Source organism: Dermochelys coriacea, chromosome 2, assembly GCF_009764565.3.
Source record: "Dermochelys coriacea isolate rDerCor1 chromosome 2, rDerCor1.pri.v4, whole genome shotgun sequence".
Lineage (NCBI taxonomy): Eukaryota > Metazoa > Chordata > Testudines > Dermochelyidae > Dermochelys > Dermochelys coriacea.
Genome location: NC_050069.1, coordinates 235,497,113 through 235,506,767, shown reverse-complemented (window position 1 = coordinate 235,506,767; position 9,655 = coordinate 235,497,113). Strand labels below are relative to the sequence as shown.

Sequence of the window (9,655 nt, the reverse complement as noted above, 5' to 3'; positions counted from 1 at the left end):
AACTTATGTTACATACTTCTTATTAGTACACTAAATTCCTTAATGCACTTGGCAACCAAACTAAATATAGGATTAAGAAAACTGATTTAAAACCAAAGCCCGCAAAAAAACCACATACCCACACATCACAAGCACAATTATGTCAAATTTTTCTTTTTTATTTGATGCTTTGTTGCCCCACCCCATTACCAATTATAGCAATGCCTCCTGCTCTTGAAGGAGAGAAGGCAGCTCTTCCTAGAACTTCCTAGACTGGTGGGTATCACAGGGTGAGAGGAGGTTAGGTAGCAAAGTTGGTGGGAGGCAGAGCTGCAGCTAGTTGTAGGGTTGGCACTAGTAGAGGGAGGTTAGATGGGTGGAGTGCTCCTCTGAGGGAGGGCTGGCAGGTATGAAGAGGTCGCTGGAAAGCGGAGGCAGATAGATGGGAGTGATGTCACTGCAGGAGAAGGAGCTGGAATATGGTTGGTGTGAAGATAGGGTGGCAGGTGCCCTGCGTTGCCTGATGTCACGGAGGTTAAATGGAAGGGCGGGTGGACGTGTGGGGGAGGGGGTTATTGCGAGTGTCCCGGAGAGGGGTGGGGGAGTAACTCTGTGGGGTGAAGTGCGGGAACTTAGTAGCTAGAAGGCGGCTGCCATAGATTGCGTCACCGCAGCTCAGAGCCCGACTTTTCAGGAGCCCCTTCTCCACTCGCCCCGCAGTGTTACCGGAAGTGGCGTCACTTCTCCGGCCTCCAGTTAATAATGGTCCAGGAGGAGAGGCGGGGCGCTAGTTGCCATGGTATCGGACGCTTGGCTCCTTTCTTGCGGCGCTCCCCGACCCTCGACCGGAGACGCGGCAGGAGCCTCCGCGCCCGGCCATGAGCAGCATCTCGGCCGGGCGGAAGCTCAGCCTGTCTCCGCACATCCTAGAGCCCCTGGCGCTGCCCTGTTGCCTGGAGGAGCTGGAGGCCGACTGCCGGTAAGAGAGTCCCGGGGAGGGCTGGCAGCTCGCAGCTCGGTGGGGTGAACACGGGGAGCTGCAGGGGGAGGAGCCGGATGGGAGCTGAGGGAGCTTGGGGGGGGAGGAGCTGAGGGAGGCGGGGGAGCTGGAAGGGGAGGAGCTGGGGGGCTGGTGGGGGAGGAGCTGGGGGGCAGCTGGGGTACGCGGGGGAGCTGGAAGGGGAGGAGCTGGGGGGCAGCTGAGGGAGGCGAGGCACCTGGAGGAGGAGCTGGGGGGCAGCTGAGGGAGGTGGGGGAGCTGGAAGGGGAGGAGCTGGGGGGCAGCTGAGGGAGGAGGGGGAGCTGGAAGGGGAGGAGCTGGGTGGCTGGTGGGGTAGGTGGGGGAGCTGGAAGGGGAGGAGCTGCGGGGCAGCTGAGGGAGGCGAGGCACCTGGAGGAGGAGCTGGGGGGCAGCTGAGGGAGGTGGGGGAGCTGCAAGGGGAGGAGCTGGGGGGCAGCTGAGGGAGGCGGGGGAGCTGGAAGGGGAGGAGCTGGGGGGCAGCTGAGGGAGGCGGGGGAGCTGCAAAGGGAGGAGCTAGGGGGCAGGGGAGGGAGGCGGAGGAGCTGGGGGGGCAGCTGAGGGAGGCGGGGCACCTGGAGGAGGAGCTGCGGGGGCAGCTGAGGGAGGCGGGGGACCTGGAAGGGGAGGAGCTGGGGGGCAGCTGAGGGAGGCGGGGGACCTGGAAGGGGAGGAGCTGGGGGGCAGCTGAGGGAGGCGGGGAGCTGGAAGGGGAGGAGCTGGGGGGCAGCTGAGGGAGGCGAGGGAGCTGGAAGGGGAGGAGCTGGGGGGGCAGCTGAGGTAGGCGGGGGAGCTGGAAGGGGAGGAGCTGGGGGGCAGCTGAGGGAGGCGGGGGAGATGGAAGGGGAGGAGCTAGGGGGGCAGGGGAGGGAGGCGGAGGAGCTGGGGGGGCAGCTGAGGGAGGCGGGGCACCTGGAGGAGGAGCTGCGGGGGCAGCTGAGGTAGGTGGGGGAGCTGGAAGGCGAGGAGCTGGGGGGCAGCTGGGGTAGGCGGAGGAGCTGGGGGGCAGCTGAGGGAGGCGGGGGAGCTGGAAGGGGAGGAGCTGGGGGGCAGCTGAGGGAGGCGGGGGAGCTGGAAGGGGAGGAGCTGGGGGGCAGCTGAGGTAGGCGGGAGAGCTGGAAGGGGAGGAGCTGGGGGGCAGCTGAGGGAGGCGGGGGAGCTGCAAAGGGAGGAGCTGGGGGGCAGCTGAGGGAGGCGAGGGAGGTGGAAGAGGAGGAGCTGGGGGGCAGCTGAGGGAGGCGAGGGAGGTGGAAGGGGAGGAGCTGGGGGGCAGCTGAGGGAGGCGAGGGAGGTGGAAGGGGCGGAGCTGGGGGGCAGCTGAGGGAGGCGAGGGAGGTGGAAGGGGCGGAGCTGGGGGGCAGCTGAGGGAGGCGAGGGAGGTGGAAGGGGAGGAGCTGGGGGGCAGCTGAGGGAGGCGAGGGAGGTGGAAGGGGAGGAGCTGGGGGGCAACTGAGGGAGGCGGGGGAGCTGCAAGGGTAGGAGCTGGGGGGGCAGCTGAGGGAGGCGGGGAGCTGGGGGGGAGGAGCTGGGGGGCAGCTGAGGAAGGCGGGGGAGCTGGAAGGGGAGGAGCTGGGGGGCAGCTGAGGGAGGCGGGGGAGCTGGAAGGGGAGGAGCTGGGGGGCTGGTGGGGTAGGCGGGGGAGCTGGAAGGGGAGGAGCTGGGGGGCAGCTGAGGGAGGTGGGGGAGCTGCAAAGGGAGGAGCTGGGGGGCAGCTGAGGTAGGCGGGGGAGCTGGAAGGGGAGGAGCTGCGGGACAGCTGAGGGAGGCGAGGCACCTGGAGGAGGAGCTGAGGGGCAGCTGAGGGAGGTGGGGGAGCTGCAAGGGGAGGAGCGGGGGGGCAGCTGAGGGAGGCGGGGGAGCTGGAGGGGGAGGAGCGGGGGGGCAGCTGAGGGAGGCGGGGGAGCTGGAGGGGGAGGAGCGGGGGGGCAGCTGAGGGAGGCGGGGGAGCTGGAAAGGGAGGAGCTGGGGGGCAGCTGAGGGAGGCGAGGGAGCTGGAAGGGGAGGAGCTGGGGGGGCAGGTGAAGAAGGCGGGGGAGCTGGAAGGGGAGGAGCTGGGGGCAACTGAGGGAGGCGGGGCACCTGGAGGAGGAGCTGGGGGGGGCAGCTGAGATAGGCGGGGGAGCTGGAAGGGGAGGAGCTGGGGGGGTAGCTGACGTAGGCGGGGGAGCTGGAAGGGGAGGAGCTGGGGAGCAGCTGAGGGAGGCGAGGCACCTGGAGGAGGAGCTGGGGGGCAGCTGAGGGAGGTGGGGGAGCTGGAAGGTGAGGAGCTGGGGGGCAGCTGGGATAGGCGGGGGAGCTGGAAGGGAAGGAGCTGGGGGGCAGCTGAGGGAGGAGGGGGAGCTGGAAGGGTAGGAGTTGGGGGGCTGGTGGGGTAGGCGGGGGAGCTGGAAGGGGAGGAGCTGGGGGGCTGGTGGGGGAGCTGGAAGGGGAGGAGCTGCGGGGCAGCTGAGGGAGGCGAGGCACCTGGAGGAGGAGCTGGGGGGCAGCTGAGGGAGGTGGGGGAGCTGCAAGGGGAGGAGCTGGGGGGGCAGCTGAGGGAGGCGGGGGAGCTGGAAGGGGAGGAGCTGGGGGGCAGCTGAGGGAGGCGGGGGAGCTGCAAAGGGAGGAGCTAGGGGGCAGGGGAGGGAGGCGGAGGAGCTGGGGGGGCAGCTGAGGGAGGCGGGGCACCTGGAGGAGGAGCTGCGGGGGCAGCTGAGGGAGGCGGGGGACATGGAAGGGGAGGAGCTGGGGGGCAGCTGAGGGAGGCGGGGGACCTGGAAGGGGAGGAGCTGGGGGGCAGCTGAGGGAGGCGGGGAGCTGGAAGGGGAGGAGCTGGGGGGCAGCTGAGGGAGGCGAGGGAGCTGGAAGGGGAGGAGCTGGGGGGGCAGCTGAGATAGGCGGGGGAGCTGGAAGGGGAGGAGCTGGGGGGCAGCTGAGGGAGGCGGGGGAGATGGAAGGGGAGGAGCTAGGGGGGCAGGGGAGGGAGGTGGAGGAGCTGGGGGGGGCAGCTGAGGGAGGCGGGGCACCTGGAGGAGGAGCTGCGGGGGCAGCTGAGGTAGGTGGGGGAGCTGGAAGGCGAGGAGCTGGGGGGCAGCTGGGGTAGGCGGAGGAGCTGGGGGGCAGCTGAGGGAGGCGGGGGAGCTGGAAGGGGAGGAGCTGGGGGGCAGCTGAGGGAGGCGGGGGAGCTGGAAGGGGAGGAGCTGGGGGGCAGCTGAGGTAGGCGGGGGAGCTGGAAGGGGAGGAGCTGGGGGGCAGCTGAGGGAGGCGGGGGCGCTGCAAAGGGAGGAGCTGGGGGGCAGCTGAGGGAGGCGAGGGAGGTGGAAGAGGAGGAGCTGGGGGGCAGCTGAGGGAGGCGAGGGAGGTGGAAGGGGAGGAGCTGGGGGGCAGCTGAGGGAGGCGAGGGAGGTGGAAGGGGCGGAGCTGGGGGGCAGCTGAGGGAGGCGAGGGAGGTGGAAGGGGAGGAGCTGGGGGGCAGCTGAGGGAGGCGAGGGAGGTGGAAGAGGAGGAGCTGGGGGGCAACTGAGGGAGGCGGGGGAGCTGCAAGGGGCGGAGCTGGGGGGGCAGCTGACGGAGGCAGGGGAGCTGGAGGGGGAGGAGCTGGGGGGCAGCTGAGGAAGGCGGGGAGCTGGAAGGGGAGGAGCTGGGGGGCAGCTGAGGGAGGCGGGGGAGCTGGAAGGGGAGGAGCTGGGGGGCTGGTGGGGTAGGCGGGGGAGCTGGAAGGGGAGGAGCTGGGGGGCAGCTGAGGGAGGTGGGGGAGCTGCAAAGGGAGGAGCTGGGGGGCAGCTGAGGTAGGCGGGGGAGCTGGAAGGGGAGGAGCTGCGGGACAGCTGAGGGAGGCGAGGCACCTGGAGGAGGAGCTGAGGGGCAGCTGAGGGAGGTGGGGGAGCTGCAAGGGGAGGAGCGGGGGGGCAGCTGAGGGAGGCGGGGGAGCTGGAGGGGGAGGAGCGGGGGGCAGCTGAGGGAGGCGGGGGAGCTGGAGGGGGAGGAGCGGGGGGGCAGCTGAGGGAGGCGGGGGAGCTGGAAAGGGAGGAGCTGGGGGGCAGCTGAGGGAGGCGAGGGAGCTGGAAGGGGAGGAGCTGGGGGGCAGGTGAAGAAGGCGGGGGAGCTGGAAGGGGAGGAGCTGGGGGGCAACTGAGGGAGGCGGGGCACCTGGAGGAGGAGCTGGGGGGGGGCAGCTGAGATAGGCGGGGGAGCTGGAAGGGGAGGAGCTGGGGGGGTAGCTGACGTAGGCGGGGGAGCTGGAAGGGGAGGAGCTGGGGAGCAGCTGAGGGAGGCGAGGCACCTGGAGGAGGAGCTGGGGGGCAGCTGAGGGAGGTGGGGGAGCTGGAAGGTGAGGAGCTGGGGGGCAGCTGGGATAGGCGGGGGAGCTGGAAGGGAAGGAGCTGGGGGGCAGCTGAGGGAGGAGGGGGAGCTGGAAGGGTAGGAGTTGGGGGGCTGGTGGGGTAGGCGGGGGAGCTGGAAGGGGAGGAGCTGGGGGGCTGGTGGGGGAGCTGGAAGGGGAGGAGCTGCGGGGCAGCTGAGGGAGGCGAGGCACCTGGAGGAGGAGCTGGGGGGCAGCTGAGGGAGGTGGGGGAGCTGCAAGGGGAGGAGCTGGGGGGGCAGCTGAGGGAGGCGGGGGAGCTGGAAGGGGAGGAGCTGGGGGGCAGCTGAGGGAGGCGGGGGAGCTGGAAGGGGAGGAGCTAGGGGGCAGGGGAGGGAGGCGGAGGAGCTGGGGGGGCAGCTGAGGGAGGCGGGGCACCTGGAGGAGGAGCTGCGGGGGCAGCTGAGGGAGGCGGGGGACCTGGAAGGGGAGGAGCTGGGGGGCAGCTGAGGGAGGCGGGGGAGCTGGAAGGGGAGGAGCTGGGGGGCAGCTGAGGGAGGTGCGGGAGCTGGAAGGGGAGGAGCTGGGGGGCAGCTGAGGGAGGCGAGGGAGCTGGAAGGGGAGGAGCTGGGGGGCAGCTGAGATAGGCGTGGGAGCTGGAAGGGGAGGAGCTGGGGGGCAGCTGAGGGAGGCGGGGGAGATGGAAGGGGAGGAGCTAGGGGGGCAGGGGAGGGAGGTGGAGGAGCTGGGGGGGCAGCTGAGGGAGGCGGGGCACCTGGAGGAGGAGCTGCGGGGGCAGCTGAGGTAGGTGGGGGAGCTGGAAGGCGAGGAGCTGGGGGGCAGCTGGGGTAGGCGGAGGAGCTGGGGGGGCAGCTGAGGGAGGCGGGGGAGCTGGACGGAGAGCTTGGGGGCAGCTGAGGGAGGCGGGGGAGCTGGAAGGGGGAGCTGGGGGCAGCTGAGGTAGGCGGAGAGCTGGAAGGGGAGGAGCTGGGGGGCCGCTGAGGGAGGCGGGGGAGCTGCAAGGGAGGAGCTGGGGGGCAGCTGAGGGAGCGAGGAGGTGAAGAGAGAGCTTGGGGGCAGCTGAGGGAGGCGGGGAGGTGGAAGGGGAGGAGCTGGGGGGGCAGCTGAGGGAGGCGAGGGAGGTGGAGGGGCGGAGCTGGGGGGCAGCTGAGGGAGGCGAGGGAGGTGGAAGGGGAGGAGCTGGGGGGCAGCTGAGGGAGGCGAGGGAGGTGGAAGAGGAGGAGCTGGGGGGGCAACTGAGGGAGGCGGGGGAGCTGCAAGGGGCGGAGCTGGGGGGGGCAGCTGACGGAGGCAGGGGAGCTGGAGGGGGAGGAGCTGGGGGGCAGCTGAGGAAGGCGGGGAGCTGGAAGGGGAGGAGCTGGGGGGCAGCTGAGGGAGGCGGGGGAGCTGGAAGGGGAGGAGCTGGGGGGCAGGTGGGGTAGGCGGGGGAGCTGGAAGGGGAGGAGCTGGGGGGCAGCTGAGGGAGGTGGGGGAGCTGCAAAGGGAGGAGCTGGGGGGCAGCTGAGGTAGGCGGGGGAGCTGGAAGGGGAGGAGCTGCGGGGCAGCTGAGGGAGGCGAGGCACCTGGAGGAGGAGCTGAGGGGCAGCTGAGGGAGGTGGGGAGCTGCAAGGGAGGAGCGGGGGGGCAGCTGAGGGAGGCGGGGATCTGGAGGGGGAGGAGCGGGGGGCAGCTGAGGAGGCGGGGGAGCTTGAGGGGGAGGAGCGGGGGGCAGCTGAGGGAGCGGGGGGAGCTGGAAAGGAGGAGCGGGGCAGCTGAGGGAGGCGAGGGAGCTGAAGGGAGGAGCGGGGGGGGTCAGTGAAGAAGGCGGGAGCTGAAGGGGAGGAGCTGGGGGGCAACTGAGGTAGCGGGGCACCTGGAGGAGGAGCTGGGGGGGGCAGCTGAGATATGCGGGGGAGCTGGAAGGGGAGGAGCTGGGGGTAGCTGACGTAGGCGGGGGAGCTGGAAGGGGAGCAGCTGAGGGAGGCGAGGCACCTGGAGGAGGAGCTGGGGGGCAGCTGAGGGAGGTGGGGGAGCTGGAAGGTGAGGAGCTGGGGGGCAGCTGGGATAGGCGGGGGAGCTGGAAGGGAAGGAGCTGGGGGGGGCAGCTGAGGGAGGAGGGGGAGCTGGAAGGGTAGGAGTTGGGGGGCTGGTGGGGTAGGCGGGGGAGCTGGAAGGGGAGGAGCTGGGGGGCTGGTGGGGGAGCTGGAAGGGGAGGAGCTGGGGGGGCAGCTGAGGGAGGCGAGGCACCTGGAGGAGGAGCTGGGGGGCAGCTGAGGGAGGTGGGGGAGCTGCAAGGGGAGGAGCTGGGGGGCAGCTGAGGGAGGCGGGGGAGCTGGAAGGGGAGGAGCTGGGGGGCAGCTGAGGGAGGCGGGGGAGCTGCAAAGGGGGAGCTAGGGGGCAGGGGAGGGAGGCGGAGGAGCTGGGGGGCAGCTGAGGGAGGCGGGGCACCTGGAGGAGGAGCTGCGGGGGCAGCTGAGGGAGGCGGGGGAGCTGGAAGGGGAGGAGCTGGGGGGCAGCTGAGGGAGGCGGGGGACCTGGAAGGGGAGGAGCTGGGGGGCAGCTGAGGGAGGCGGGGAGCTGGAAGGGGAGGAGCTGGGGGGCAGCTGAGGGAGGCGAGGGAGCTGGAAGGGGAGGAGCTGGGGGGGCAGCTGAGGGAGGCGGGGGAGCTGGAAGGGGAGGAGCTGGGGGGCAGCTGAGGGAGGCGGGGGAGATGGAAGGGGAGGAGCTAGGGGGGCAGGGGAGGGAGGTGGAGGAGCTGGGGGGCAGCTGAGGGAGGCGGGGCACCTGGAGGAGGAGCTGCGGGGGCAGCTGAGGTAGGTGGGGGAGCTGGAAGGCGAGGAGCTGGGGGGCAGCTGGGGTAGGCGGAGGAGCTGGGGGGCAGCTGAGGGAGGCGGGGGAGCTGGAAGGGGAGGAGCTGGGGGGCAGCTGAGGGAGGCGGGGAGCTGGAAGGGGAGGAGCTGGGGGGCAGCTGAGGGAGGCGGGGGAGCTGGAAGGGGAGGAGCTGGGGGGCAGCTGAGGGAGGCGGGGGAGCTGCAAAGGGAGGAGCTGGGGGGCAGCTGAGGGAGGCGAGGGAGGTGGAAGAGGAGGAGCTGGGGGGCAGCTGAGGGAGGCGAGGGAGGTGGAAGGGGAGGAGCTGGGGGGCAGCTGAGGGAGGCGAGGGAGGTGGAAGGGGCGGAGCTGGGGGGCAGCTGAGGGAGGCGAGGGAGGTGGAAGGGGAGGAGCTGGGGGGCAGCTGAGGGAGGCGAGGGAGGTGGAAGAGGAGGAGCTGGGGGGCAACTGAGGGAGGCGGGGGAGCTGCAAGGGGCGGAGCTGGGGGGGCAGCTGACGGAGGCAGGGGAGCTGGAGGGGAGGAGCTGGGGGGCAGCTGAGGAAGGCGGGGAGCTGGAAGGGGAGGAGCTGGGGGGCAGCTGAGGGAGGCGGGGGAGCTGGAAGGGGAGGAGCTGGGGGCTGGTGGGTAGGGGGGGAGCTGGAAGGGGAGGAGCTGGGGGCAGCTGAGGGAGGTGGGGGAGCTGCAAAGGGAGGAGCTGGGGGGCAGCTGAGGTAGGCGGGGGAGCTGGAAGGGGAGGCGCTGCGGGACAGCTGAGGGACGAGGCACTGGAGGAGGTCTGAGGGCAGCTGAGGGAGGTGGGAGCTGCAAGGGGAGGAGCGGGGGGGCAGTTGAGGGAGGCGGGGGAGCTGGAGGGGAGGAAGCGTGGGGGCAGCTGAGGGAGGCGGGGGAGCTGGAGGGGGAGAGCGGGGGGGCAGCTAGGGAGGCGGGGAGCTGAAAGGGAGGAGCTGGGGGGCAGCTGAGGGAGGCGAGGAGCTGGAAGGGGAGGAGCTGGGGGGGCAGGTGAAGAAGGCGGGGGAGCTGGAAGGGGAGGAGCTGGGGGGCAACTGAGGGAGGCGGGGCACCTGGAGGAGGAGCTGGGGGGGCAGCTGAGATAGGCGGGGGAGCTGGAAGGGGAGGAGCTGGGGGGGTAGCTGACGTAGGCGGGGGAGCTGGAAGGGGAGGAGCTGGGGGGCAGCTGAGGGAGGCGAGGCACCTGGAGGAGGAGCTGGGGGGCAGCTGAGGGAGGTGGGGGAGCTGGAAGGTGAGGAGCTGGGGGGCAGCTGGGATAGGCGGGGGAGCTGGAAGGGAAGGAGCTGGGGGGCAGCTGAGGGAGGAGGGGGAGCTGGAAGGGTAGGAGTTGGGGGCTGGTGGGGTAGGCGGGGGAGCTGGAATGGGAGGAGCTGGGGGGCTGGTGGGGGAGCTGGAAGGGGAGGAGCTGCGGGGCAGCTGAGGGAGGCGAGGCACCTGGAGGAGGAGCTGGGGGGCAGCTGAGGGAGGTGGGGGAGCTGGAAGGGGAGGAGCTGGGGGGGCAGCTGAGGGAGGCGGGGGAGCTGGAAGGGGAGGGCTGGGG

The 9,655-nt window shown here is 71.4% G+C and overlaps 1 protein-coding gene across 1 annotated transcript in view; it reads left to right on the top strand.

The window, feature by feature from the left end:
• Positions 1-744: 744 nt before the first annotated feature.
• C2H10orf67 (chromosome 2 C10orf67 homolog) overlaps positions 745-9,655 on the top strand; it is a 168,865-nt gene continuing 159,954 nt past the window's right edge. The window contains exon 1 of the mRNA XM_043509453.1: positions 745-958. The gene's annotated coding sequence lies outside the window, so the exon portion shown is untranslated. The remainder of the gene's footprint in view (positions 959-9,655) is intronic.